General features: G+C 40.5%; 1 pseudogene across 1 annotated transcript; it reads right to left on the bottom strand.

Moving 5' to 3' along the window:
• Positions 1-2,730: 2,730 nt before the first annotated feature.
• Positions 2,731-5,512, bottom strand: LOC101022464 (annotated as a pseudogene). Its single transcript, XR_641947.4, has one exon. The product of XR_641947.4 is annotated as a replication protein A 70 kDa DNA-binding subunit pseudogene (transcript).
• Between the last annotated feature and the right edge of the window lie 2,436 nt (positions 5,513-7,948).

Raw genomic sequence — 7,948 nt, 5'->3', positions numbered from 1 at the left:
TTTTTACACTTTTTCACAAGAGACACAAAACAAATGTAATACTGACTTTTCTATTTCCTTCACTTAGGGAGTTCTAAACATATTCTGTATTCAAGTGTTATTTTATATCAAAATATTTAAATGATACTTTAAAAATACCTTTTCCCTTGGGGTTTTGTTTCATTGAATTTTCATGGAAAGTATATGCGTTTTTGTTTGTTTGTTTGTTTTTTGCTTTCCACTTATACATACAAATAGATTCACTTGATTGAATTCATTCTGAGTTGAACAGTCTCTTTGTTTCCTTATTCTAGTAGAAAAAGTGGCATGAATTAAAAATATTGTTAATATGCCTGGAAGTCTACCTTTAGAGTTTATTCAGAGGCTAACTGGATGTCGGCTAAAGGGTCACCCTCAGGGTTCTGATATTAGTTCATCAACACGGTAGTTGTATATCGCTAGTGTCATATGAATAAAAATCTGGTAACGGGTCCTAATTTTATATTTATGTTATAGGTGATGCGCAACCATAGGTGTACACCAAGAAAAATGAAGACTGAAACGAAGAATGTTATTGTTATGCTGGATATTTGACTGATAACATTCTTTTATTAAAGTTTTACAGTTTTCTGCAAAGAATCCTTGCACATTTTTGTTAAATTTGTTTCTGGATCTTTTAATAGTCCTGAGAATGGAATCTTTTTTGAACGTTTAAATCCTGTGTTTGAGATGGTACATGGAGATAAAATGTTGGTACATTGATTTTCTATCATAGATAGATAGGAAGCTGGAAGCTTTCATAGTGGGATGCCAACAGCTGCACAGATAGAAAAGGCCACGTGGGGCCAGGCATGTTCACCATGGGCTTTCCACCTCCCCTTTTTTAGCACATGCACGGTAAGAACGAAATGAGCAACATGGAGTAGCCCAGGCTGAGGACCCGCCTGCATAATAAAAGATTAGGGTGGGGGCTGCCAGAGATTCACACCCTATGCAGAGGGTACACCTGGTCCTAACCGGTTGTTTGTACCCTATGTGGGTGGTCAGATACTGCCTCCCCACTAGCTCATCTATAAAAACCCCTGCATTTCATTGCAGGATGGCAACTGTTTTTTTCTGGGACCCCTCTCTGCAGTAGAAAGCTGTTCTCTTTGTTTCTCCTATTAACTTTCTGCTCTACACCTCACTCTTGGTGTGCCCATGTCCTTGATTTCCTTGGCTGTGAGTCCAAGAACTCTGGGTGTTACCCCAGACAATGAGGCACTTCAATACTGGCTGTGGGTATGTGGTATATGGCTTTATTACATTGAAGTATGTTCCTTCTTTCCCTGGTGTTTTGAGCATTTGTATCATGATGACACACTGAGATTTATTAAATGCTTTTCAGCATCAATTGAAATGATTCTATGGTTTTTATCTATCATTCCATTGATATGATTTATCACATACATTAATTTGCATATGTTAAACCATCCTTCCATCCCAGGGATAAATCTCACTTGGTCATGATGATGATTCTTTCTAACGTATTGTTGAATTTGGTTTGCTAGTATTGTGTTGAGGATTTCTGCATCAATATTCATCAGCGGTTTTGCCCTGTAGTTTCTTTTTTTGATGTGTCTTCGTCTGGTTTTGGTATCAGGGTAATACTGGCCTCATAGAATGAGTTTAGAACTATTCCCTCCTCTTCTGTTTTTCAAAGTAGTTTGAGTAGAATTGGTATTAGTCCTTCTTTAAACGTTGGGTAGAATTCAGTAGTGAAGCCATCAGGTCCAGGCGTTTCTTTACTGGAAGACTTTTATTATGGCTTTGATCTTGTTGCTTGTTATTGGTCTGTTCAGGTTATGGATTTCTTCCTGGTTCAGTCTTGAGAGGTTGTATGTATCTAGGAATTAGTCCATTTTTTCTAGATTTTCCAATTTATAGGTATGGAGTTTCTCATAGGAGCCAGTTATGATCCTTTGAATTTTTGCAGCATCAGTTTTGTAACATCTTGTTTTTCATTTCTTTTTCATTTTTTTCTTTTTTCTTTTCTTCTTTTTTTTTTTTTTTTCTTGAGACAGAGTCTCCTTTTGTCCTCATGCTGGAGTGTAATAGCAGAGTCTCAGCTCACTAGAACCTCCACCTCCAGGGTTCAAGCAATTCTCTTGCCTCAGCCACCCTAGTAGGTGGAATTACAGGCGCCTACCACCATACCTGGTTAATTATTTTTATTTTTAGTAGAGATGGAGTTTGCCATATTGGCCAGGTTAGTCTTGAGGTCCCGGCCTCAAGTGATCCACCTGCCTCAGCCTCCCAAATCCTTTTTCATTTCTGGTTTTATTTATTTGGGTTTCTCTCTTTTTTTCTTAGCTTGGCTAATGGTTTGTAAATTTGGGTTAACTTATTAAAAAGACAACTTTTTGTGTTATTGATCTTTTGTGTGGTTTTTTTCATTTCAATTTCATTTATTTCTGCTGGAATCTTCATTATTTCTTTTCTTCTAATTTTTGGTTTGCTCTTTCTTTGCAGCTCTTTAAGATGCATCATTATATTGTTTATTTGAAGTTTTTACCTGTTTTGTTGTAGGCACTTATGGCTATAAACCTCTTTCTGAGTACTGCTTTTGCTGTATCCCATCGGTTTTGGTATGTTGTGTTTCCATCGTCATTTGTTTCAATAAATTTTTAAATTTCCTTCTTAGCTTCTTCATTGACCCATTATTCATTCAGGATCAGATTATTCAGTTTCCTTTTTTTTTTTTTTTTTTCACAAGCAAAGTATATACTGTTTATTAAAACAAAGCAAGGGAAACAAAAGGCTTCAAAATCCTTTCCATGTAACGTAGCTTTAGTCAAAAAAACAAAATATACGAATGCCAGGAATATGTACAGGTAGAAAAAGTATGCATTCACCAAGCGAAATGCAACATTAATTGAAATGGAAACTAAAGAAACGCTTTGTAGTCGCTTGGATTTCCCTAGGGGACAGCAAGTTAATGCTTATCAGCAGTCCTCAGAAGAGACAATTTTGATTAATATCAGACCCATCTGACTCAGTCTATTAAACCCTGAAGGAAGGATACTCTTCAGATATAAAAGAGATGCCTTTGATTAATAATTCTACCCTATTGCCATTCCAAGCATTAACAACTATGTAGCACCTCTAGAACGAGAGAGCCTTTGAATTCTAGGAAGACACAGTTACTAAAATACCCAAGTGCCCACAAACGCTTCTCAGCTCTCCCTGCTGAGAAGAACCCAAGTTGTGAGGTTGGGGGGTCACTGCTGGAGCAGGAAAAACCTTGTTACATAATTTACTTCATGGTCTGCAGTTAGGGTCAGTGACTTATGACATAATTCCTGCTTGATGATAATGAAATTTACAAAAGCCTGAAGGCAGAGGGAGTGACTGGTCTTACACTAACCACTGGCTGACTCCCTAGGCCTGACACGGTCTACACCACAGCCACCCGCACATATTTTCCTTTGCCTACTGATGGGTTCTGAGATGTACACAAGAGAGGAAATTGCTTAGTCCAGCATAGAGAGCCTCTGTGCTGAGTAGCCAACATGGGATCGTCACACAGAGGTGGGAGGAAATCGATTCTATTCTGGCTCTTTATTTGCAAACTTCTGCCCAATCGGCACTGCTCTCCTCACATTGACGCGCTTCTCCTGATGCTCAGGACCAGCCTTCGTCCGTACTCTCTGTAGTCCACCGACTTCACGTCCATCACAGTGGCCTTAATTCGAGACTCTTCGTTGTAGGTCTCTACTTTGACCCTGACTCTGAATATGAAAGATCGGAAGTTGGCATTCTGGAAAACTTCTTCAAATGCCTGTTCATTCTTATCTTTTAAATCCCCAAGATAAGCAGCATTTTGTCCAAGGATAGCTTCAGCAGACTCCTGGAAACAAGTCACCCACTGATTCTCTTGAAAATCTGCAATATTTACTGACAGGATCATGTGGTACTTGAAATTGGGAAATTCGGTGTCGCACTTCTCACAGCGGTACAATCCGTTCTGTTGATCAATCACTTTCTTATTGCAGTCCTGAGTCGGGCAGGCTTGGTACATGCAGTTCTCTTTGCGAGGATACACCACTGTGGCCACAGAACTGAAGTAGTCCGGCTTGTTGCCTTGGCCCAGGTTCTCGAATTTGACCTCGTACAAGGTTTTCCAGTTGGTGTTGCCCCCTCCAACACTGCCGCTCTTTAGATCAGAGATGGAAACACCGTCTAAGGCTTGTCCTTCTGCGTCAAACCAACCACGAAGCTTATAGGCCTCCGGGATGTCAGGATTCGCAATGATAGTGCTTGAAGACAGCACGGAGAGGCTCCGTCCACCGAAATCAGAGACTCTGGCTCCTTTGATAACCAATACGGACTGCCTAGAACCATCAAATTTATCAGCATCTTCCCCCCACAGCGTAGCAGTCACCACCTTCCCGGATGTGTCCATTAAGTAGATATTCCTCTTCGCAACCTCTCTGTTGTTAGACCTCACTGTGATTTTAGTGGCATCTTTGTAGCTCTTGCAGATCCCCATGATTTCTACAAGTGAGTCTTTCATCTTGTTCTCGAGGTCATCAATCCCCGTGAGATCAAACTGAACCGTAGGTAAATGATGGCCATCTTCACAGGGCATGACGGAAGTCTCGTTATTGAAGGTCATCTCGAAGTCATTTTTAACAGCTGTGAACTGTTTGTTAGCAATCTTCAGGGTGCCTTTTGGGAAATAATACACCTTGTTCACTTCAATAAGGGGAAAGAACTTGTCCACTTGCTCGCTGAAAGCTGTAGCTCTGATTTCACCACTTTCATCAACCAGTTCCAGAGAGAAACGCTTCCCTTCCCCTCGGGAGTTGCTCCAGGTACAGATCTGACTTTTGTTGGTAACATGAGCACAAATAGTCCACTTGAACTGGTAAGGAGTGAGGCTGGCAATGGGCATCACTTTGGACTGTGTTCCCCCAGAAGTGTTTGACAGGCTGGGACCTCCAGCTTTTCCAAATGTCTTTGAAGCACCATAAGCCTTAGAAACAGTGGAACCCGCTCCGGAGCTTCCGTGCTATTGCTGGGGCTTGCTGCTTGCCGCTGGGCTGCCTGCTGACACTGGAGGAGCTGCTTGTGGCTGCCCGTGTCCTTCATTATAGGGCACTGGATTGCCAATCTTTACTCCAACTACTTCAGCTGACTTCAAAACTTCTAATTCCATCAAAATAACTACTCTCCTTCCGTCTTTCAAAGTGTTCATGATAAATCAGTTAATCTGGCAAACACAGTTGCTGGACAGTTGTTCTTGCTCCACAAGGGGGTTCAACTGTGTTGCCAACATGAAAGAGGATTGAGGGTTCAATCCATCACTCACAAGCAGTCGATAACATGGAGGACTATTCCCCATAGTAATGGGAGGGATGTTGATGACTTGGAGGATGGGCTTTATGGATGTATCCCCCTGCTGCATGATGGTCGCAATGGCCCCCTCGCTCAGTTGCCCGACCATGGCTCTGCCACCCCGACTCCCGCGCGGACCCCACAACAGCTCGAGCTTCCCCTATTCAGTTTTCATGTATTTGTATAGTTTCCAAAATTCCTCTTGTTACTAATTTCTAGTATTATGCCACTGTGGTCTGACAAGATCCATGATATTATTTCAGGTTTTTTTTTTTTAAATGTTTTGAGACCTAACATATGGTCTTGTCCTTGAGAATGATCCATGTGCTGGGGAAAAGAATGTGTATTCTGTGGCCGTTGGATGAAATGTTCTGTAAATATCTATTAGATCTATGTGTCTGTAGTGCAGATTAACTCTGTTTTTTTTGTTTGTTTGTTTGTTTTTGTTGTTGTTTTGTTGTTGTTGTTGAGTTTCTGTTTGGCAGATCTGTCCAATACTGAATGTGGGGTGCTGAAGTCTCCATCTATTATTTTATTGGGGCCTATCTCTCTCTCTAGCTCTAATTGCATTTGTTTTATATATCTGGGTGCTCAAGTGTTGCGTGCATATATATTTAAAATTGTTAATATCCTCTTGATGAATTGACCTCTTTATTATTATATAGTGACCTTTTAGTCTCTTCTCAAAGTTTTTGTTTTGAAATCTATTTTTTCTTATTCTTTTTGTATCTTTTAAGTTCAGACATACATGTGGTGCAGGTTTGTTATGCAAGTGAACTTGTGTCATGGGGGTTTGTTGTACAGATTATTTTGTCACCCAGGTATTAAGCCTGGTACTCATGAGCTATTTTTCCTGATCCTCTCCCTCCTCCCATCCTCCAGTCTTTGGTAGGCCCCAGTGTCTGTTGTTCTCCTCTGTGTGTTGATTTTTTCTCATTTTTAGCTCCCACTTATAAGTGAGAACATACAGTATTTAGTTTTCTGTTCATGCTTTGCTTTGCTAAGTATAATGACCTCCAGCTCCATCCTTATTCCAGCAACAGAGATAGTGTCATTCGTTTTTATGGCTGCATACTATTCCGTGGTATATATGTACTACATTTTCTTTATCCAGTCTACCATTGATGGGCTTTTTGGTTGATTCCATGTCTTTGGTATTGTGAATAGTGCTGCAGTGAACATATGTGTACATGTGTCTTTATAACAGAACAGTTTATATCCCTTTGACTGTATACCCAGTAATGGGATTGCTTGGATCGAATGGTAGTTCTGTTTTTAGGTCTCTGGGGAATGAGCACACTGTTTCCCACAATGGTTGAACTAATGTACACTTCCACCAACAGTGATTAAGTGTTTCTTTTTCTCCACAACATCACCAGCACCTGTTATTTTTTAAATTTTATTTTATTTTTTACTTTTTAATAATAGCCATTCTGATTGGTGGGAGATGATATATCATTGTGGCTTGAATTGCACTTCTCTAATGATCAGTGGCTTTGAACTTTATTTCATATGCTTGTTGGCCGCATGCATGTCTTTTTTTAAATGTGTTTGTTCCTGTCCTTGGGCCACTTTTTAGTGGTATTATTTTTTGTTTTGTTTTGTTTTCTGAGATAGAGTCTCAGTCTGTTGCCCAGGCTGGAGTGCAGTTGCATGGTCTCCGCTCACTGCAACCTCTGCCTCCCTGTTTGAAGTGATTCTCCTGCCTCAGCCACACTAGTAGCTGGGATTACAGGCATGCACCACCATGCCAAGCTAATTTTGTATTTTTTTGATTTAAAGTCTGTTTTATCAGAGACTGGGATTTCAACCCCTGCTTTTTTTTTGCTTTCCATTTTCTTGGTCAATATTCCTCCATCCCTTTATTTTGAGCCTGTGTGTCCTTTGCACGTGAGATGGGTCTTCTGTATGTATCACACCGATGGGTCTTGACATTTTATCCAATGTGCCAGTCTCCACATTTAAGATTAATATTGTTATGTGTGAATTTGATCCTGTCATCATGATGCTAGCTGGTTACTTTGCACATTAGTTGATGCAGTGTCTTCACTTCATAGTGTCATTGTCTTTATATTTCTGTTTGTTTTTCAGTGGCTGGTACTGGTTTTTCCTTTTCATATTTAGTGCTTCCTTCAGGAGCTCTTGTAAGGCAGGCCTGACGGTGACAAACTCCCTCAGCATTTGCTGTCCTGGAAAGGATTTTGTTTCTCCTTCCCTTATGAAGCTTAGTTTTGCTGGGTATGAAATTCCGGGTTGAAATTCTTTTCTTTATGAATGTTGAATATCAGCCCCCACTCTCTTCTGACTTGTAGGGTTTCTGTAGAGAGATCCGCTGTTAGTCTGATGGGCTCTCCTTCGTAGGTAACCTGACCTTTCTCTGTGGCTGCCCTTAACATTTTTCCTTTTGTTTCAACCTTGAAGAATCTGATGATTGTTGTCTTCAGGTTGCTCTTCCCAAGGAGTAACAGAGTAGTGTTCTCTGTATTTCCTGAATTTGAATGTTGTCCTGTCTTGCTAGATGGGGGAAGTTCTCCTGGATAATATCCTAGGTCTCTGGGAAATCAGCACACTGTTTCCCACGATGGTTGAA

The sequence above is a fragment of the Papio anubis genome, unplaced genomic scaffold (assembly GCF_008728515.1).
Source record: "Papio anubis isolate 15944 unplaced genomic scaffold, Panubis1.0 scaffold1580, whole genome shotgun sequence".
NCBI lineage: Eukaryota > Metazoa > Chordata > Mammalia > Primates > Cercopithecidae > Papio > Papio anubis.
The sequence above is the reverse complement of the archived record's forward strand: the minus strand, read 5'-3'. Positions and strand labels throughout refer to the sequence as shown.